Source organism: Pristiophorus japonicus, chromosome 18 (genome assembly GCF_044704955.1).
Source record: "Pristiophorus japonicus isolate sPriJap1 chromosome 18, sPriJap1.hap1, whole genome shotgun sequence".
NCBI classification, from domain to species: Eukaryota; Metazoa; Chordata; class Chondrichthyes; family Pristiophoridae; genus Pristiophorus; species Pristiophorus japonicus.
In genome coordinates, this window is record NC_091994.1 from 1915858 (window position 1) to 1938821 (window position 22964).

Here is a 22964-nt window from a genome sequence, read left to right on the forward strand (position 1 = left end):
GCCAACAGTACTTTTGAAGTGTAGTCACTGTTGAAACCGTAAGCTTTAAGTCTTAAAATGTTACAATTTGAGGAATTTGGGTGAAAGGCTGATGCTCATACACAGAACACCAAAGCTGAAAACAGTGGGGGGGGGATCAATGTGTGATAAGGCAACTCCAAACTTAGATTTCAAAGCCCACAAATTGGAGGAAGAGGCCTGAGGGAGTTGAGAAGTTGCACTGTCTTGAGGTACTAGGAAGCAGTGTACTTCCAACAGTGCAGCACTCCCTCCGTTCTGCACCGGAGTACCAACCACCAATAGCGTTTAGCCTTCCCAAGTGAGACATGCTGACACTGCACACACCAATAACCTGGGCCATACGTCACTGCAATGTTCTGAACCACAATGGTTCAATTAGTTAATGCACCACCCAGTCAGCCATAGTTGCCAGGATTTCAGATCTGATCCGAGATCCATTTTGCTAGCTGCCAGCTTGGGCAGTACTAAACATTACGTCAACACTCTGAATCAGCCAGGGTGTTGGAATGAGAGCTTGCATGGATGGTGGGCAAGGACGCGATCAGACGCACCGTGACGCCTCCTGCGATGGAATAGCCCAACAACGCCCAATGTCTGGGCTCTCACCCATTTAGGCAAGATATCAAAGGGTGGTCTTCACACCTGGAATCATATTGCGGTACAAGGCGATGCCTTCAAAGCGAGAAGGGAGGGGCGAGATTTTTTTTTTTTAAAAAGGGCAAAAATTAGGCACCAGGATGTTTTGGGGAGGGTGGAAACAGGAGAGAGGGGGAGAGGGGGTGAGGGGGAGAAAGAAAAAGGAATGGAATACAACACTTAGCCAGAATTCGATCATCTCCCTATCCCTCTAATTCTGCCCTACTGAGCATCTCTGATTATAATCGCTCAACCATTGGTGGCCATGCCTTTGCTGCCTGGGCCCCAAGCTCTGGAACCCCCTGCCCAACCCTCTCTACCTCTTTCCTCCTTCAATATGCTCCCTAAAACCGACCTCTTTGACCAAGCTTTTGGTCACCTGTCTTAATTTCTACTTATGCAGCTCGATGTCAAATTTTTTATCACATAACACTCCCGTGAAATGCCTTGGGACATTTCATTACTTTAAAGGTGCTATATAAATACAGGCTGTTGTTCATTGTATAGACTAGTGCCTTTAAAGAGTTTTTTTTTAAATGCTTTAAAAAGCGTTGGCAAAGATGAAAAACAAATGAAATCAGATGGAGGCAGAAGGCTTTTTGAGATAGAGAGCAGGTAATCCTCAGGTTGCAGTTTAACACCACAGCATGGCTGATGTAGATCACCCTTTCAGGAATTCAGCAGATCACAATGAGATATACGCCCAGGATACAGAGGTAGAGACATCGATTATTAATTGGAAAACATTCTCTGTACTACAGACTGATTTGGAAATTGACCTATCAACATTCTAGCAAGACATTTCTGCTTTTCGAGTAACCTGCACTGAGGTTACTCCAAAAAGTCCTTGCTCGAAGAGGTGTCTGCGCGCACACACACACACTCGAAGACGTGTGTAAAAGACTTGTGCAAGCACGTACAAAACTTTCCTTCTCAACTTCTGTCCAAAAAAAAAACATGCAGCCATTAAAGATAACTTTACCAAAATCTGTCTCATTCACACGTACTAAACACACACACGTGTAAATTTTCAGTCGTGCAGTGCAAGAATCGTGTGCCCGTTATGCAATGAGCTGACCCCTGCACCCGAGCTCAACACCATGAGCAGGCTCCAGGCATGGAGAGCATAAGAACACAAGAAATAGGAGCAGGAGTAGGCCATACGGCCCCTCGAGCCTGCTCCACCATTCAATACAATCATAGCTGATCATCGACCTCAACTCGACTTCCCCGCCCGATCTCCATATCCCTTGATTCCCCTACACACCAAATATCGATCTATCTCAGTCTTGAATATATTCAGAGACTCAGCATCCACTGGGGCAGAGAATTCCAAAGATTTACAACCCTGTGAAGAAATTCCTCCTCATCTCTGTCTTAAATAGCTGACCCCTTATGGTACCTGGTACCGGCATATTTCCCCCTGGGTAGAGTGCCACTGGTGGGTTTAAGACTTAAAACAGGCCTGGAAGGAGTGAAGTGAACGCCATGAATCGATGAAGGAAAGGCAGAAATTCTGACGGAGGCAATCCCTTCAGTACTGAGCGCCACTATTTCCTTGACTCTGAGAAAGAGCAGCCCAAGAGGAATGGGAGCAGGTGACCAGCAATGTAAATGTCACATCCACTGCATGCTGGTTGAGCGCTTGTGGGCCTGCCTTTATAAGGAGCGTGATGTCTGACTATCGATGCAGTCACTAATGGGAAACTGGGCAGAAGGGTCCACTCATCGCAGGTGCAGCTTTACAGGTCGGTTTTTGCAACACTGCAGCCTGCCCGAGAGCTCCACGGCAACTCCCGGGAGTTCCACGGCATGCCAGAGGCTCCTGGATTAGTTGTGTTTATCCCACGGATGCTCAAACCAAAAAGACTTGCATTTACATAGCGCCTTTCACAACCACCGCACGTCCAAAACGCTTCACAGCCAATGAAGTACTTTTTGGAGTGTAGTCACTGTTGTAATGTGGGAAACACGGCAGCCAATCTGCGCACAGCAAGCTCCCACACACAGCAATGTGATAATGACCAGATAATCTGTTTCAGTGATGTTGACTGAGGGATAAATATTGGCCCCAGGACACAAAGGGATAACTCCGCTGCTCTTAACATAGAAACATAGAAAATAGGTGCAGGAGTAGGCCATTTGGCCCTTTGAGCCTGCACCACCATTCAATAAGATCATGGCCGATCATTCCCTCAGTACCCCATTCCTGCTTTCTCTCCATACCCCTTGATCCCTTTAGCCGTCAAGGCCATATCTAACTCCCTCTTGAATATATCCAATGAACTGGCCTCAACAACTCTCTGTGGCAGGGAATTCCACAGGTTAACAACTGAGTGAAAAAGTTTCTCCTCATCTCAGTCCTAAAGGGCTTACCCCTTATCCTTAGAGTATGTCCCCTGGTTCTGGACTTTCCCAACATCGGGAACATTCTTCCTGCATCTAACCTGTCCAGTCTCGTCAAAATTTTATATATTTCTATGAGATCCCCTCTCATCCTTCTAAACTCCAGTGAATGCAGGCCCAGCCGATCCTCATATGTCAGTCCTGCCATCCCAGGAATCAGACTGGTGAACCTTCGCTGCACTCCCTCAATAACAAGAACGTCTCCTAATCTGAGGAAGGACCAAAACTGAACATAATATTCAAGGTGAGGTCTCACTAAGGCCCTGTACAACTGCAGTAAGACCTCCCTGCTCCTATACTCAAATCCCCTAGCTATGAAGGCTAACATACCATTTGCCTTCTTCACCACCTGCTGTACCGACATGCCAACTTTCAATGACTGATGTACCATGACACCCAGGTCTCGCTGCACCTCCCCTTTTCCTAATCTGCCGCCATTCAGATAATATTCTGTCTTCCTGTTTTTGCCACCAAAGTGGATAACCTCACATTTATCCACATTATACTGCATCTGCCACACGTTTGCCCACTCACCTAACCTGTCCAAGTCACCCTGCAGTCTCTTAGCATCCTCCTCACAGCTCACACTGCCACCCAGTTAGTGTCATCTGCAAACTTGGAGATATTACACTCAATTCCCTCATCCAAATCATTAATGTATATTGTAAATAGCTGGGGTCCCAGCACTGAGCCCTGCGGTACCCCACTAGTCACTGCCTGCCATTCTGAAAAGGACCCATTTATCCCGACTCTCTGCTTCCTATCTGCCAACCAGTTCTCTATCCACGTCAGCACATTATCCCCAATACCATGTACTTTAATTTTGCACATCAAACTTGTATGGGACCTTGTCAAAAGCCTTTTGAAAGTCCAAATACACCACATCCACTGGTTCTCCCTTGTCCACTCTACTAGTTACATCCTCAAAAAATTTTAGAAGATTTGTCAAGCAGGATTTCCCTTTCATAAATCCATGCTGACTTGGACGGATCCCGTCACTGCTTTCCAAATATGCTGCTATTTCATCTTTAATAATTGATTCCAACATTTTCCCCACTAGTGATGCCAGGCTAACCAGTCAACAATTACCCGTTTTCTCTCTCTCTCCTTTCTTAAAAAGTGGTGTTACATTAGCTACCCTCCAGTCCATAGGAGCCGATCCAGAGTTGATAGACTGTTGGAAAATTACCAATGCATCCACTATTTCTAGGGCTACTTCCTTGAGTACTCTGGGATGCAGACTATCAGGCCCCGGGGATTTATCGACCTTCAATCCCATTAATTTCCCTAACACAATTTCCTGCTTTATAAGGATTTCCTTCAGTTCCTCCTTCTCACGAAACCCTCGGACCCTAGTATTCCCGGAAGGTTATTTGTGTCTTCCTTCATGAAGACAGAACCAAAGTATTTGCTCAATTGGTCTGCCATTTCTTTGTTCCCCATTATAAATTCACCTGATTCTGACTGCAAGGGACCTACGTTTGTCTTCACTAATATTTTTCTCTTCTCATATCTATAGAAGCTTTTGCAATCAGTTTTTATGTTCCCAGCAAGCTTCCTCTCATACTCTATTTTCCCCCTCCTAATTAAACCCTTTGTCCTCCTCTGCTGAATTCTAAATTTCTCAGTCCTCAGGTTTGTTGCTTTTTCTGGCCAATTTATATGCCTCTTCCTTGGATTTAACACTATCCCTAATTTCTCTTGTTAGCCACGGTTGAGCCACCTTCCCCGTTTTATTTTTACTCCAGACAGGGATGTACAATTGTTGAAGTTCATCCATGTGATCTTTAAATGTTTGCCATTGCCTATCCACCGTCAACCCTTTAAGTATCACTCGCCGGTCTATTCTAGTCAATTCACGTCTCATACCATCAAAGTTACCTTTCCTTAAGTTCAAGACCCTAGTCTCTGTGTCACTCTCCATCTTAATAAAGAATTCTACCATATTACAGAAAAGGATAGAGCACTGGGGAAAGGGGAAACAAAGATTGACTAGGACAATACCAGAACTGAAAGGCTAGAACTAGCCAGGAAAGGCTGAACTACCTGGGCTCTTCTGTAACGAGAAGGCTGAGGGGATGACCTGATAGAGGGATTCAAGATTATGAAAGGGTTTGATAGGGTCAACAGAGAAGACTTGTGGGGGAGACTGAAACTGGGGGCCATCAATATAAGATAGTCACTAATAAATCCAATGGGGAATTCAGGAGAAACTTCTTTACCCAGAGAGCGGTGAGAATGTGGAGCTCGCTGCCACAGGGAGTGGTTGAGGTGAATAGTATCGATACATTTCAGGGGAAGCTCAATAAGCACGAGGGAGACAGGATTAGAAGGATATGCTGATAGGGCGAGACAAAGTCGGGTGGGAGGAGGCTCGTGTGGAGCATAAACACAGACAAGGAGGTGTTGGGCTGAATGGCCTGTGCCTTTAAGAGTGCAACATTATGTGCTGTAGCAATCAAGGTCACAGATCAGCAAATGGGTTTTAACAACCTCCTGAATCTTACAACAGTTGCTGGCAAGATCTTAAATCATAGTTTGAGAATATTCTTGCTTGTGGGGGAAATCGGGAAAGGCTTTTAATTGTGCGATTTCCCCCACAACCCAGAATCCTCGGCTGCGGGGGCTGGCTGATCCATGACCACTCACCCGGGGACAGAAAGGGTGTGGAAACCTGTGGCCGATTTCCCTTTCCCGTCAACCAGGCATTGCGTCACCACAGCCAGCGCTTGGCAACCTGCCACCTGGGGAAAGCCTGCCAGCCTGGGCAAGGACAGATTCAGAGAGGATGTGTGGCTTTGCTCAAGGATCGCTGCTTTCTCATTGGACAAAGAAATTCCACAACCTGACCAAACTCGAGCCTGGTCTTCTCTGTGTACAGGTGCCGATGGCCCTGCTGTGTATAGCCAGCTCCAATGTTATATTTTGTGTGAGAGAGTCACTAAGCTACCTGGAAATTAAGATTTCAGAAACAGGTCACAGCCACCATGACCTCAGAGTCCCTTCTGGAAATTCCCTTCTGACTCAACAGCCAGAAGCAGAGGAAAGAAAGTCAGGAACGCAGACAGGACACAAGTCACATCAGCAGAGCTGGGACTGCCCAGACAGCCATTTTAGTTCTCTCGAAGGGGTGAGGCTTTAATGGATACTGAAACACGATGGATGACGTGTGCTCATCACAATGCACATGCAGTGCTAAATGGAGCTAAAAGAATAACCCAAATTAACACTCGTGCTCACGTTTTAGCAGCAGCACCACAAACATCTGTCTTTTTACCTCCCCTCTGTTGCCAACCAACAAAGCACCTGCATTTATAAAGCACCGTTTACATCCTCAGCACCTTCCAAAGGTCTTCAGCCAACATTATTTTTGAAGTGTAATCGCCCATCAGTTAGGCACACGTGGCAGCCAGTTTGTGCACAGCAATTCCCACAAACAGTAACTAACTTCAATCACCAGTTAATCTGTTTTAAGAGAAACTGGTCAGGGGAGGATTGTTGGCTGGGATACCCCGAGGGACTCCCTACCCCACTTCAAATAGCAACTTTACGTGCAACAACTTGTATTTATATAGCGCCATTAACGTAGTAAAATGTCCCAAGGCGCTTCACAGGAGCGTTTTCAAACAAAATTTACACAGAGTCACACGAGGTGGTGTTGGGACAGGTGACCAAAAGCTTGGTGAAAGAGGGTTTTAAGGAGCGACTTAAAGGAGGAGAGAGATGGATGGAGGTTTAGGGAGGGAGTTCCAGAACTTAGGACCCAGACAGTTGAAGGCCCGGCCGCCAATGGCAGAGCGATGAAAGTCAGGGATGTGCAAGAGGCCAGAAGTGGTGGAGTGCAGAGATCTCGGAGGGTGATAGGGCTGGAGGATAGACTCCCTGCTCTACATCAAGTAGCAACTTTACGTCCACCTGAACAGGCAAACCGGTCACGGTAGCAACACATCGAAAGACACCACCTCCAACCACTCAGCACACCCTCAGTACTGCACTGAAGAGTCAACCGAGATCATGGGCTCAATCTGAGGAGGGGTTTAAACCTATGCCTCCTGACTCAAGCTTGCTCCCTCTCAGCCATTGTTTACAATTTGACTTTCGGGGGCACAATCTATTTTTTCCCCAGCTCACTCACAAACCCTGGATTAATTCCAGTCCTCAATCATCGGCCATGCCAAACAGCTGCAACAGAGCCATTGCAGAAAGTACGCACGCTGGTGGGAGAGGTCCTTAAGCTGGCAGGAATGGGGGTCTTACTGAAGTGCACTTGTAATTGTTCCAGTCCTCCAGCCATGACTTTACTTGCTTGTGTTAATCTGTTTTGAATGTTTCATCTGAATTGAAATTAAATGCTGCTCAGGCCCTAAGCCGCTGAAATCCTTAGACATGTTTCCATCACCTCGAGACCTAACTACTCTCTCTTTCCTGGCCTCTTACCCTCCATGATCACCAACTTGTCAAACTCTGCTGCTCGGATCCTGCCCCATTTGACGCCCCATCACCGCTGTCCTCGCTGACTGACGCCATCGCCCCATCCTTTAAGCGCTCGCTTCAAAAGGGTCACCCTCATTGAGAAACACCTCCAGACTTCATCCACTGCATTTCGGCAAACTCTTCCAGCCTGACATTCCTTCCCAAACCTTTTCATCCCTCCTGTGCCAGCTGTGTCTCAGTGGGTAGCACACTCGCCTGAGTCAGAAGGTTGTGGGTTTAAGTCCCACTCCAGGAACTTGAGCACATAAATCTAGGCTGACACTCAGTGCAGTGCTGAGGGAGTGCAGTGCTGAGGGTGTGCTCCACTGTCGGAGGTGCCGTCTTTCGGGTGAGACATGAAACAAGGCCCCGTCTGGTCTCTCAGGTGGACGTAAAAGATCCCATGGCACTATTTCGAAGAAGAGCAGGGGAGTTCTCCCCGGTGTCCTGGGGTCAATATTTATCCCTCAATCAACATAACAAAAAAAACAGATTATCTGGTCATTATCACATTGCTGTTTGTTGGAGCTTGCTGTGCGCAAATTGGCTGCTGCGTTTCCCACATTACAACAGTGACTACACTCCAAAAGTGCTTCATTGGCTACAAAGCGCTTTGGGGCGTCAGGTGGTCGTGAAAGGCACCATATAAATCCAAGTCTTTCTTTTTTGTGCATTTCCCCCATGCCCGGCAGTCCATCACTGCTGGCAGAACTGTAAGGGGCCTTAGTTCTAAACTTCCCCATCTCCCTCTCCAAATATAAATTCCCATCTCTTTAATCAAGCTTTCCCTACCAGAGCAATGTGGATGCTAGGTCGTGGAGTATATTTCACAACAACTTGTATTTATATAGCGCCTTTAACATAGTGAAACGTCCTAAGGCACTTCACAGGAGTATTGTGAGTATTATGACACCGAGCCACGTAATTAGGGGTTGGTCAAAGAGGTCAGTTTGAAGGAGTGTCTTGAAGGAGGAGAGAGGGGGAGAGATTTAGGGAGGGAGTTCCAGAGCTTAGGACCCAGGCAACATAGAAAATAGGTGCAGGAGTAGGCCATTCAGCCCTTTGAGCCAGCACCACCATTCAATATGATCATGGCTGATCATGCAACTTCAGTACCCCATTCCTGCCTTCTCTCCATACCCCTTGATCCCTTTAGCCGCTAGGGCCACATCTAACTCCCTTTTGAATATATCTAACGAACTGGCCTCAACAACTTTCTGCGGTAGAGCATTCCACAGGTTCACAATTCTCTGAGTGAACAAGTTTCTCCCCATCTCGGTCCTAAATGGCTTACCCCTTATCTTTAGACTATGTCCCCTGGTTCTGGACATTCCCAATATCGGGAACATTCTTCCTGCATCTAACCTGTCCAATCCCATCAGAATTTTATGTTTCTATGAGATCCCCTCTCATTCTTCTAAATTCCAGTGACTATAAGCCTAGTCGATTCAGTCTTTCCTCATATGTCAGTCCTGCCATCCTGGGAATCAGTCTGGTGAACCTTCGCTGCACTCCCTCAATAGCAAGAATGTCCTTCCTCAGATTAGGAGACCAAAACTGTACACAATATTCAAGGTGAGGACTCACCAAGGCCCTGTACAACTGCAGTAAGACCTCCCTGCTCCTATATTCAAATCCCCGAGCTATGAAGACCAACATGCCATTTGCATTCTTCACCGCCTGCTGTACCTGCATGCCAACTTTCAATGACTGATGTACCATGACACCCAGGTCTCGTTGCACCTCCCCTTTTCCTAATCTGCCGCCATTCAGATAATCTGCCTTCATGTTTTTGCCCCCAAAGTGGATAACCTCAGATTTATCCACACTGTACTGCATCTGCCATGCATTTGCCCACTCATCTAACCTGTCCCAAGTCACCCTGCAGCCTCTTAGCGTCCTCCTCACAGCTCAGTGTCATCTGCAAACTTGGACATATTACACTCAATTCCTTCATCTAATTCATTAATGTATATTGTAAATAGCTGGGGTCCCAGCACTGAGCTCTGCGACACCCCACTAGTCACTGCCTGCCATTCTGAAAAGGACCCGTTTATCCCGACTCTCTGCTTCCTGTCTGTCAACCAGTTCTCTATCCACGCCAATACATTACCCCCAATGCCATGTGCTTTAATTTTGCACACCAATCTCTTGTGTGGAATCTTGTCAAAAGCCTTTTAAAAGTCCAAATACACCACATCCACTGGTTCTCCCTTGTCCACTCTACTAGTTGCATTCTCAAAAAAATTCTAGAAGATTTGTCAAGCAGGATTTCCCTTTCATAAATCCATGCTGACTTGGACCGATCCTGTCACTGCTTTCCAAATGCGCTGCTATTTCATTTTAATAATTGATTCCAACATTTTCCCCACTACTGATGTCAGGCTAACCGGTCTATAATTACCTGTTTTCTCTCCCTCCTTTTTTTTTTTTTAAAAGTGGGGTTACATTAGCTACCCTCCAAGTCCATAGGAACTGATCCAGAGTCGATAGGCTATTGGAAAATGATCACCAATGCATCCACTATTTCTAGGGCCACTTACTTAAGTACTCTGGGATGCAGACTATCAGGAACCGGGGATTTATCGGCCTTCAATCCCATCAATTTCCCTAACACAATTTCATGCCTAATAAGGATTTCCTTCAGTTCCTCCTTCTCACTAGACCCTCGGCCCCCTAGTATTTCCGGAAGGTTATTTGTGTCTTCCTTCGTGAAGACAGAACCAAAATATTTGTTCAAGTGGTCTGCCATTTCTTTGTTCCCCATTATAAATTCACCTGAATCTGACTGCAAGGGACCTACATTTGTATTCACTCATCTTTTTCTCTTCACATATCTATAGAAGCTTTTGCAGTCAGTTTTTATGTTCCCAGCAAGCTTCCTCTCATACTCTATTTTCCCCCTCCTAATTAGACACTTTGTCTTCCTCTGCTCTATTATAAAATTCTCCCAGTCCTCAGAAGTCACGGCCACCGATGGTGGAGCAATTATAATCAGGACTGCTCAAGAGGGCAGAATTAGAGGAGCGCAGATATCTCGGGGGGGTTGTGGGGCTGGAGGAGATTACAGTGCTAAGGAGGAGCGAGGTCATGGATGGATTTGAAAACAAGGATGAGAATTTCGAAATCGAGGCGTTGCTTAACTGGGAGCCAATGTAGGTCAGCGAGCACAGGGGGTGATGGGTGAGCGGGATTTGATGCGAGTTAGAACACTGGCTGCCGAGTTTTGGATCACCTCTAGTTTACGGAGGGTAGAATGAGAGGCGCCAGCCAGGAGTGCATTGGAATAGTCAAGTCTAGAGGTAACAAAGGCATGGATGAGGGCTTCAGCAGCGGATGAGCTGAGGCAAGGGCGGAGACGGGCGATGTTACGGAGGGGGAAATAGGCGGTCTTAGTTATGCTGCGGATATGTGGTCGAAAGCTCATTTCAGGGTCAAGTATGACCCCAAGGTTGCGAACAGTCTGGTTCAGCCTCAGACAGAAGTTGGGGAGTGGGATGGAGTCGATGGCTCGGGAACGGAGTTTGTGGTGGGGACCAAAAACAATGGCTTCAGGCTTCCCAATATTGAATTGGGAGAAAATTTCTGCTCTGGATATCGGACAAACAGTCTGACAATTTAGAGACCGTGGAGGGGTCGAGAGAAATGGTGGTGAGATAGAGCTGGGTGTCGTCAGCGTACATGTGGAAACTGACTGTTTTTAGATGTCACCAAGGGGCAACATGTAGATGCGACAGAGATCGATACCAAGGGACACCAAGGGAATCAAGGGATATGGGGATAGTGTAGGAACATGGAGTTGAGGTCGAAGATCAGTCATAATCTTATTGACTGACGGAGCAGGCTCGAGGGGCCGAATGGCCTACTCCTATGTTATGTTACCTGGCTCAATGTGCATTTTCTATATGTGAAGACACACCTTTACATTAAAGGCTATATAAATGCAAGTTGTTGTATTCTCTCTGTCTGGAAGGAGGAGATCATGCCAGGAGATCTCAGAGGTGCTGTAATCGTGACCATCTTCAAGAAAGTTGACAAGTCCAACTACAGTAACACATCGCACTTTCATCGAGGAGTACGAGAGCATGGGCCTTACACTTAAACGTCCGTAAGACAAAGGTCCTCTACCAACCTGCCGCCGCCACACAGCACTGCCCCCCCTCGGTTATCAAAATCCATGACAAGGCCTTGGATAACGAGGACCTCGGGAGCCTACTGTCAACAAGGGCAGACATCGACGACGAGGTCCAACTCTGCCTTCAGTGCCCCAGTGCAGCCTTCAGTCGCCTGAGGAAGAGTGTTTGAACACCAGGACCTCAAACCCGGCACCAAGCTCATGGTCTACAGGGGAGTGATGTTACCCGCCCTCCTGTATGGCTCAGAGACATGGACTATTACAGCAGGCACCTGTTGGTGACATAGAATGTGTAGCACAGAAACAGGCCGTTCGGCCCAGCGTTTGTGCTCTACACGAGCCCCGACCGACTCTTCTCCCCCTCACTCTCAGTATCTCCTTCTATCCCTTTCTCCCTCGTGCGTTTATCTAGCTACCCTTTACATCCATCATGTTTCTCACATATAGAAACTGCGTGCAGAGCACTTCGATTTGCCCCGATATGTTTCCTGATGATTTTTAAAATCATCACAGACAATTTATTCCACACGAAGGTTTCAGGTGGGATGAAAAATTACGGAGCTTCAGAAAAGGGAGGTGGAGAGGCAAAGATGTTTCACGAGGGAGTTCCAGTGCGTGGGGCCTGAATGGATGAAGGCACGGCCACCAATGGTGATCGGAAGGGTGGTGCATTGCACAAGAGGGCGTTAAACAAATGGAGTGTTCTGGGGCTGTAGGGCTAGTGCAGGTTACAGAGATAGGGAGGGAGAATACCAAGAGATTTAAACACTGGGATGCCAATTTAAAATTTGAGGTGTTGGGGAACCGGGAGCTGATGTCGGTCAACAAGCACAGGCAAGTGATGGGTGTGCAGGATAGGATACGGGCAGCAGAGCTTTCGGGGAGCTGACATTTCTGGAGGGTGGAGACTGGGAGCACATTGGAATAGTCGAGCCCGGGGGTGACAGACTCGGCTGAGGGTTTCAGCGACAATGGGGCAGGTGGAAGTGGGCAGTCTTTGTAATGGAGAGGACAAGAGATCAGCTGGGGGTGGAAAAGGAGGGCTGGATTGCACAGTCTGGTTGAGCCTGCGGCAATGGCTGCAGGCGGGGGGGGCTAGGGTAGGGGGGCGTGGAATCAGTGGTCAATTGCTTGAATTAAGCAAGAGAGCAAATTGGGAATTTAGATGTACGAAAAGAATCAGATAATTTAAACGAAAGAATTTCGAACGAAGAGGAGTAGACTGCAGTGTGTGGGCTGCAAGGAGGCGTTTCTACAGACTTGGAAGGAGTTTGGAAAAGAATGTGATTGGCAACAAGGGAACACTGAAAAAAAAAACAGATTTTTGGTGTTGGCTTCACAGCAGGTCCCATCAGCTGGGCAAGCTTACGGCAATTATTCCCCCACCCCAACCCACCCCCACCCTCCCTCCTCCGCATTGTGGGCAGCCAGGCCCCAGATCAACACCAGCCGCAAACACAACTGAAAGTGTGAACTCAGTGGTTTGAAGAGAAATTGAAACCGTAATCCTCACTGCGCCCTGTTGAACATAAGAAATAGGAGCAGGAGTCGGCCATTCGGCCCCTCGAGCCTGCTCCGCCATTCAATAAGATCATGGCTGATCTTCGACCTCAATTCCACTTCCCGCCCTATCCCCAATATTTATCCCTCTATCAACACAACAAAAACAGATTATCTGATCATTATTACATTGCTGTTTATGAGCTTGCTGTGCACAAATTGGCTGCCGCGTCTCCTACATTGCAACAGTGACTATACTTCAAAAGTACTTCATTGGCTGAGATTATGACCTCCTAGTTCTCGACTCTCCAGCCCGGGGAAACATACTCCCTGCATGAGAAGGGAATGGGGTCAAAAGAGAGGTTCTCCAATCAGCTGTAGTTGCTACCAAATACACAGTCACCGCACGCATGCAAAATAATCACGCAATGGAACTGCAACTTCTCCAGAGGAGAAGCCATTTTGAGCATACATGTGGGATACGTTAGCTTTATATTTACTGGCAAGATCTATTTAAATCAACATGCAAGTTTGGAATGCCAATTTTCAATCCTCTTCAATCCTCTTAAGTCAAATCAGCTAACACCAGAGGACCCAAACAGCAAACGTTCTAACGCAATAGTCTAAAAACTAGAGCCAGGCCTTTCAGGAGTGAAGTTAGGAAACACTCCTACACACAAAGGGTGGTAGACGTTTGGAGCTCGCTTCCGCAAACGGCAATTAATGCTAGATTGATAAGTGGGAATGGTAAGTGGTTTTGTTACTGGACTACTAATCCCTGGATGAATGAGTTAGGTCACAGGTCAGGCACGATCTCAATGAATGGCGGAACAACGCGAGGGGCTGAATGGCCTCCCATCAGTCAAGTACCCCGTTTAAAGGGGCAAATAGGCCGCACCTAATTTACACACACACCCCCCTTCTCCACAATATATCACACACACCCCCCTTCTCCACAATATATCACACACACCCCCCTTCTCCACAATATATCACACACACACTTTCATATAAAGAAATACTCGACAACAGAGCACGCCTCCAATGGCCCACTTAGTAAAGGCTGTCAAGTGATACTGACCCACAGCCCAGAAGGTAATTTCCTGGTCTGTGTCGAGCTTGCTGGCCTTACCCCAGAGCACCGGTCGCAATGCTGGAACTGGCCTCAGTTCCCTTGGGCTGGGAGGGGAGGGGAGGTGGGCAGTCGGCCAGCGTGCCCGCTCACGACTGCCATTCAGTCACCAACGTCTGCAATATGCACAAGTTGAGGCCAGTGTCGGGCTCAGTGGTGATGCCTTTTACAGTTGAAATGCCAGCGAGGGATCAGAGATTCCTGGGACCCCTGAAAGTGCATCCCAGTACAATGCCTTCAGGACAGGAATTAGGAGAGATGGGGGGGGGGGGGGGGGGGGGAGGAGAGAGAAAATAATAAGGATAAAAATGGAACATCCATAAACAATGTCCATACCACACATGTAAGGAAAAACTACAGGAAAGCTGAAGGAGTGGACAACAGCAACTTGTATTTATATAGCGCCTTTAACATAGTAAAATATCCCAGGGCGCTTCACAGGAGCGATTAACAAAATTTGACACCGAGCCACATAATTGGGGCAGAGCTGGGTCAAAGAGGGGTTTTAAGGATGAGAGAGGCAAAGAGGGCGGAGAGCTTTAGGGAGGGAATTTCAGAGTCTCGGGCCTTTACAGTTGAACTCGGCCACCAATAGTGGAGGAAATAAACTCAGGGATGCCGGCACCAGAGAGGAAGTACAGACACGACCTGCCCCATCCACTGCGAACTGACTATCCCCGCTGCTTTCAGCCACTGAGCAGGTTCAACACTGCACCGAGTCTTCGAGGATGGCCACAAAGTGTGAACGGAGAGACGCTGGGCACGCAGTTATGAACCTCAACGCTCGATGACTTGGAAAGCGGGGAACCCGCCATCACTGAGCCGCCGGTTTTATCTGAAGTCACCCATGCCCACAACAGCAGCAGAGAAACAAATGTCCCGCGTTGGTTACACGCCCTACAACCCAGATCAAGAACAAACTCCCGTGCCGCATCACAGACGTAGTAACATTGCGACGATAACCCAGGACAAAACACACAGCTAGATCGACAGATTCATTTGCAGGCCAGACTGAGACCACACCAGATTCAGTACCATAAATTCCAATCAGGCCGCTCAATATGGCAGCGGTCAAGCCCGGGACCTACCAGGGCTGTATGGTTCCATGCTGCGTCATAGATCACATTTACCCATCAAGGAGTCACACCTGGTTTGACAACTTCATTCAAAACCTCCCCACCGACAACACTGTTTGTAGCAGCTTTGTTTTGACATACAAATATTATTTTGCATAAAGGTACGGACTGTTTGGCACCAGAGCTAAAACCGCCCAAAGGTTTGAATGATGGATTCCGGATACGACACCGCGTCTCGGCAAAACAGGATAATTCCACAAACTCACAGCTGCTTTTGCGCTTAACATAAAGATTTGGTGGGCATAGTAAACAAGAGTTCAGCGGAAAGTGTATTTATATAGCGCCTTTCATTACCACCGGATGTCCCAAAGCGCTTTACAGCCATTGAAGCACTTTTTGGAGTGTAGTCACTGTTGTAATGTGGGAAACGCGGCAGCCAATTTGCGCACAGCAAGCTCCCACACACAGCAATGTGATAATGACCAGATAATCTGTTTTTGTGATTGTTGATTTGAGGGATAAATATTGACCCAGGACACCAGAAAAAACTTCCCTGCTCTTCTTCAAAATAGTGCCATGGGATCTTAATGCCCACGAGAGCAGATGGGGCCTCGGGATAGCGTCTTATGCGAAAGACGGCACTCCCTCAGCGCTGCCCCTCCGACAGTGCGGCACTCCCTCAGCGCTGCCCCTCCGACAGTGCGGCGCTCCCTCAGCGCTGCCCCTCCGACAGTGCGGCGCTCCCTCAGCGCTGCCCCTCCGACAGTGAGGCGCTCCCTCAGCGCTGCCCCTCCAACAGTGCGGCACTCCCTCAGCGCTGCCCCTCCGACAGTGAGGCGCTCCCTCAGCGCTGCCCCTCCGACAGTGCGGCGCTCCCTCAGCGCTGCCCCTCCGACAGTGAGGCGCTCCCTCAGCGCTGCCCCTCCGACAGTGAGGCGCTCCCTCAGCGCTGCCCCTCCGACAGTGAGGCGCTTCCTCAGCGCTGCCCCTCCGACAGTGCGGCACTCCCTCAGCGCTGCCCCTCCGACAGTGCGGCACTCCCTCAGCGCTGCCCCTCCGACAGTGCGGCGCTCCCTCAGCGCTGCCCCTCCGACAGTGAGGCGCTCCCTCAGCGCTGCCCCTCCGACAGTGAGGCGCTCCCTCAGTACTGCCCCTCCGACAGTGCGGCACTCCCTCAGTACTGCCCCTCCGACAGTGCGGCACTCCCTCAGTACTGCCCCTCCGACAGTGCGGCGCTCCCTCAGTACTGCCCCTCCGACAGTGCGGCACTCCCTCAGTACTGCCCCTCCGACAGTGAGGCGCTCCCTCAGCACTGCCCCTCCGACAGTGCGGCACTCCCTCAGTACTGCCCCTCCGACAGTGCGGCGCTCCCTCAGCGCTGCCCCTCCGACAGTGCGGCACTCCCTCAGTACTGCCCCTCCGACAGTGAGGCGCTCCCTCAGCGCTGCACTGGAGTGTCAGCCTGGATTTTTCTGCTCAATTCTCTGGGGTGGGACCTTCTGACTCAGAGGCAAGTGTTCTACCCACTGAGCCACGGTTGACACAAATGGAGGAAGAACAACTGCTGGGGTAGCTCCTAAAATCAAACGAGACCCATTTGTTTTTTCACTGCCGCTTTGTGTCTCTCGACGGCGGGCAGTGATGATCCACTACAACGTCATGGAAACGAAGCAATGCCGCTTCAGAGAGGCAGAGAGCCACCACACAGGGTGGGCTAGTGCAGTTGTGCCTGTGCTGGCCACCCATTTCACTTGGCTGAGCGTGCATTGAGAGCTCAGCCCACAAACCCAGGCCAGCAGCAGAGTCTTCACTAGCTCACCTGTGCCTTGCTCTAAATCTGCACTTTTGAGCATCCCTGATTATAATCGCTCAACCATTGGTGGCCATGCCTTCTGTTGCCTGGGCCCCAAGCTCTGGGACTTCCAGCCTAAACCTTTGCACCTCTCTTTCCTCCTTCAAGGCGCTCCTTAAAACCTACCTCCTTTGGTCACCTGCGCTAATTTCTACTTATGCGGCTTGTCTGCGTCTGCACACACTCTGAGGCCGAACTCCAAGCCATCGTCAACACCTTCACCGAGGCGTACGAAAGCATGGGCCTTACACTATCCTCCACCAACCTGACCCCGCCACACAGCACGGCCCCCTGGTCGACAAAATCCACGTCAAGGCCTTGGACAAGGCCTTTTCCTACCTTCGGAGCCTACTATCAGCAAGGGCAGACATCGATGACGAGGTCCAACACCACCTCCAGTGCGCCTGAGGAAAAGAGTGTTCGAAGACCAGGACCTCAAATCTGGCACCAAGCTTATGGTCTACCGGACTGTCCTGATACCACCCTCCTATATGGCTGAGACATGGACTTTATACAGCAGACATCTCAAGTCGCTGGAGAATTACCACCAATGCTGCCTCCACAAGATTCTGCAAATCCATTGGGAAGACAAACGCACCAACGTCAGTGTTCTCGCTCAGGCCAATATCCCCAGCATCGAAGCCACATTGCCCGCATGCCTGACACGAGACTCCCAAAGCAAGCGCTCTACTTGGAGCTTCGACACGGCAGCTGGTGGGCAGAGAAAACATTACAGGGACACCCTCAAAGCCTCCCTGATAAAGTGCAACATCCCACTGACACCTGGGAGTCCCTTGCCAGAGACCGCCCTAATTGGAGGAAGAGCATCCGGGAGGGCGCTGAGCACCTCGAGTCTCGTCACCGAGAGCATGCAGAAACCAAGCGCAGGCAGCGGAAGGAGCGTGCGGCAAACCAGACTCCCCACCCACCCTTTTCTTTAACCACTGTCTGCCCCACCTGTGACAGAGACTGTAATTCCTGTATTGGACTCTTCAGCCGCCTGAGAACTCACTTTGAGTGGAAGCAAGTCTTCCTCGACTCCGTGGGACCGCTTTTGATGATGATTACAACAGCGACTACACTTCAAAAAGTACTTCATTGGCTGTAAAGCGCTTTGGAACATCCGGTGGTTGTGAAAGGCGCTATATAAATGTAAATCTTTCTTTCTTTATTCTGTCTAGACCCCTCATGCTTTTGAACACCTCTACCAAATCTTCGCTCAACCTTCTGTGCTCCGAGAACAAGCCCAGCTTCTCCAGTCGATCCACACCACTGAAGTCTCTCATCCCCGGAAACATTCTTGTAAATCTACACTTCAAAAAAATACTTTGTTGACTGTAAGGGGCTTTGGAACGCCTGGTGGTCGTGCAAGGCGCTATAGAACTGCAGGTCTTTCTTTTCTTTGCATCAAACAGGAAGTGCTTCGAATGCAATAGCAGGTCAGGTGAACCTTGTTGCTGTAAACCTCACTGCCGGGTAAACTGTGTGAACACACACTCATTCTGTGTGCCTCTGCTCAACATAACATTCTCAACCTGGTAGGGCAGCACGTGCACAACAGCTACTTGTATTTTTTTTTTTTTAAGTACTATCCTAGAAGTTACTGTCTGCAATATGATGTGACGGCCATTTCTCATCTATTTTAACGGCAACACTTAGCCATTGTAAGGAGTGAACGTCTCTGCTAAAATAGCACAGGAACTTCACCTAAGTATGCCAAGTACCCATACACTATCACCGCAGTTTCATAACGTTTGCATTTGGCTAAAATCATAAAATCGATCAGAGCCCCTTTAATCACTTTTTTAAAAAATAAAGTAATCACGAGATAGATATAGACGAGGGAGGCCAACCAGTCCCTTCCACTCAAAGACCAGACTGACCACCTCCTCATCTTCCTTCCACATCAATCAAATGTTTCCTCGAATAAATTCCGGGGGTTACTGATCCCTGCTACCCCACGCAAGAAGTCCGTTGCGGACACCGGTCCGAAATTTGCTGCTCACTCCCCCCTTATGCTGCTGCCATTGTTTAGTCTGAAGTATTATTCCTCGATACCAATTACTGTCCTTGTACACGTCTCAAAAAAAACGCTCACCGCCAGTAAACTGACCTGTTGCTAATAATGTACAAGGCACACCCCCAGATCCAAACAGAGATTTGGCGACACAAATGTCCCACAGCTCTAGAAAATACCACCCTTCTCAATAAACACCTCGCTTCCTGTCAGCTGACCCCCACTGCACCCACAACTTCAAATGATGACACCACGCTTTCCTGTAAGAGAGCTAAAGGTGGCAAGTAGTAGACAAGACAAGACAACAAAAAGTTCAACTTTAAATTCCCAACAGGAAAGCTCCAAATTCATAAGCTGAGAGAACGGTTGGAATGTCTCAGAGCATTTGGATACCTCAAATGCATTAAAGAAAGCCTTCTGATGGGACACCATAGTTTTCATACAGGACATATAAAACACTGCAGACACTGAAGTTTTAAAACCCTCCGACAGTGCAGCACTCCCCAGTGCTCAATGTTTTTGTCAATTATTTTACTGCCTGGCTCCCAGTATTTTGAGCCCTGGACAGTGCGTTCCATGCTGATTGCGTTGTCTGTCGAACCCTGCCCTCAAGTGAAGTCACTAAGTTTTTTCCACTCCTTCGAGACCAACTGCGCTCTCATTGTTCTTGAGAGCTCTCCAGAGCTTCCTGGAGCACCCTCACCACTGAGTCAGAAGACCCAAGCACAATCCAGACTGACACTCCAGTGCAGTGCTGAGGGAGCGCCGCACTGTCGGAGGTGCCGTCTTTCGGATGAGACGTTAAACCGAGGCCCTGTCTGCCCCCTCAGGTGGACGCAAAAGATCCCATAGCAATATTTTGAAGAGTACTGCCCAATATTTATTCCTCAATCAACATAACAAAAAAAAGATTATTTGCTCATTATCACATTGCTATTTGTGGGAACTTGCTGCGCCCAAATTGGCTGCACATTTCCTACACTGCAACAGTTGCTACACTTCAAAAAGTACTTCATTGGCTATAAAGCACTTTGGGACAACGTGTGACCATGAAAGGCACTATACAAATGCAAGTTTTTTTTCTCAAATCAGAAAGATCAGCATTTCCCCCTCTCCAGTAACACACATCTGAACTGCAGAGAATCATCGAAAGCATCCAACCATTTATCAAGTCAACCGCTCATCACTAAACAATTCCATGAGCTTTTACATCAAAAGTTGTATACAATTCTTTTTAAATAACTAAATGTCATTAAATCAATTTATTTTCCACATGGCTCCCAAACTTGAAAATATTTACAATTCTGCATGATTAAAACTTTATAATGCAAAATTCAACTCTCGTAACACTCGACATTGCAGAGAAAAATCATAAAACGGTAAACCGAACAAAATAAAAGCTTGCATGAAGTAACTTTTTTTTTTAGAAAAATGCATCAAAACAAACTTATCACCAAAACTTGTTGCAGTTTTATAACTCAAACTCAAGAAACGTAGAACTTTAGCCCTTTAAAAAAAGTTTTTCCAAACTTATTGCAACTTAAAATTAGAAGCTTTTAAACAACTCAAACTCAAGCAACATAAAACTTTAGCCTTTTAAAAAGTTTCCCAAACTTATTGCAGTTTAAAATTAGAAGCTTTTATATAACTTTTAAACTCAAGCAGCATCAAACTTTCGCCCTTTTAAAAAAAAAAGTTCTTGCAGCTGAAGAGAAGTTTATGACATCCCCTTTCCCCACCTTCTCTTAATAAAAGGGAAAGTTGAGCTGTTTTGCTGCCTTGAACTTTGCCCACATTCAGCCTGTCAGATCAGCTCCGCATGCAATAGGCATTTCTGGAGAGGTTTTTTGGGGGCTTATTTGCCCCAAACTTTTTGCCCTCGAACTCCAGCCACACAGCAAGCAGTCAACACTCAGCGGCAGCCTCACTCGGATACCTGTAACTTGCTGCTCTCCCTCCAGTGATGGGGCTTGTCTGAGGGGATGGGGAGAGGGTGTGGAGAGGAGCTCCGGGGGTGGGGAGGGGGGGATGGGGCGGGGGGGAGGGGGCTTGCTGTGTCTTTTTTTTCTTTATTTTCTTCAACAACAACAACAAAAATCCCACTTCGGTTTCAGCGCCACATGGGAGGCCGGCTGCCAGGCGCGCCGGCACGGGCTGCCCGCCTACTCGAGCCCGAGGCTTCGGGAGTGGGGTTAGGCCTCGGGCATAGGGAACCGCTTTTTTTTTAAAGTTTCTCTTTTCTTGACGGGAGCCGATTAAAGACAGAAATCAGCCCCGGGGGAGGGGGGGGGGGGGAGGGGGCTGTTTTATTCCTTTCCTCGCCCGGCTGCCGTTGCTAGGAGCGATGACCCGAGTCTCCCCCTCGCTCCACCGTAACAATGCTTAAAATGGAGGCCGGCTTCCGCGTCCTCGTCCGCCTCCACCTCACTGGACGCCCGCTCGGCCGGGGAGCTGACTGATGGTATGGCTGTCCAATCGGCTGCGGGCCCGGACACCAAGCCGTCCAATCAGCGATCGCTCAAAGTGGAGGGGGCGGGCGGGCCCGCCTGCGTCTGACGTCAGCCGAACGTGTTGGCCGGCGTGGGTGACGTGATTGACAGTCGGCTTCCACCAATAGCAGAGCCAAGGGTCCGGCCCTCCGGCCCAATCATCGCGAGAGATGAGCGTGGTGGAGGCGGGATATCGAATGGCAGCAGGCGATGGGCGGGATTAGCCGACTGACAGCGAAACTGCCCAATCAGCCGCGCGCCCGGGAACTCACCCGTCCAATTGTGATCCCTCAAGGGCCGCAAATGTCGTAGGCAGGGTCAGGGCTGAGTGACGTCGCGGTTCACCAATCGCCGAGCCAGACTCCGACCCACGGGTCAATCAGCGAGGGATGGGGGCGGGCAATTATCCACAGGTTTGTATGAATGGGGGAAGGCGGGACATGCTGACAGGCGGAGAGTTTCTTAAAGCGATAAAGCAGGCCCTGTCCCAAAATCACCTTTCAGTCTCGTGATGTTGCTCAGGAGTGGGGCCATTGCCTTACCTTCATAAAACACTGGGGAGCACTTTAGGGAGGATGGGAAGGCCTTGGAGAGGGTGCAGAGGGGATAGACCAGAATGGTCCCAGGGATTGTTCTCCTTGGGGCAGAGAAGGTTGAGAGGAGATTTGATGGAGGTCAAAATCATCAGGGGTCTGGTCAGAGTAGGTCGAGAGAGAAACTGTTCCCATTGGTGCAAGGGTCGAGAACCAGAGGTCACAGATTTAAGGTGAAGAACCAAAGGTAACACGAGGAAAAAACTTTTTACGCAGCGAGTGGTTTAGGATCTGGAACGCGAGTGGTTTAGGATCTGGAACGCGAGTGGTTAGGATCTGAAACGCGAGTGGTTAGGATCTGGAACGCGAGTGGTTAGGATCTGGAACGCGAGTGGTTAGGATCTGGAACACGAGTGGTTTAGGATCTGGAACGCGAGTGGTTAGGATCTGGAACGCGAGTGGTTTAGGATCTGGAACGCGAGTGGTTAGGATCTGAAACGCGAGTGGTTTAGGATCTGGAACGCGAGTGGTTAGGATCTGGAACGCGAGTGGTTAGGATCTGAAACGAGAGTGGTTTAGGATCTGGAACGCGCGTGGTTAAGGATCTGGAACGCGAGTGGTTTAGGATCTGGAACGGGAGTGGTTTAGGATCTGGAACGCGAGTGGTTAGGATCTGGAACGCGAGTGGTTAGGA

General features: G+C 48.7%; 1 protein-coding gene across 5 annotated transcripts in view; it reads right to left on the reverse strand.

Annotated features, from left to right (window-relative positions):
• The window catches only part of gatad2ab (GATA zinc finger domain containing 2Ab), a 156840-nt gene extending 135190 nt beyond the window's left edge, over window positions 1-21650 (reverse strand). For 2 of the 5 annotated variants that reach the window (XM_070859554.1, XM_070859552.1), the window contains exon 1: window positions 21185-21647. The gene's annotated coding sequence lies outside the window, so the exon portion shown is untranslated. Of the gene's footprint in view, window positions 1-21184 lie in introns of all 5 variants that reach the window. The other 3 variants (XM_070859551.1, XM_070859549.1, XM_070859553.1) reach the window with 3 other exon arrangements.
• Window positions 21651-22964: the final 1314 nt, after the last annotated feature.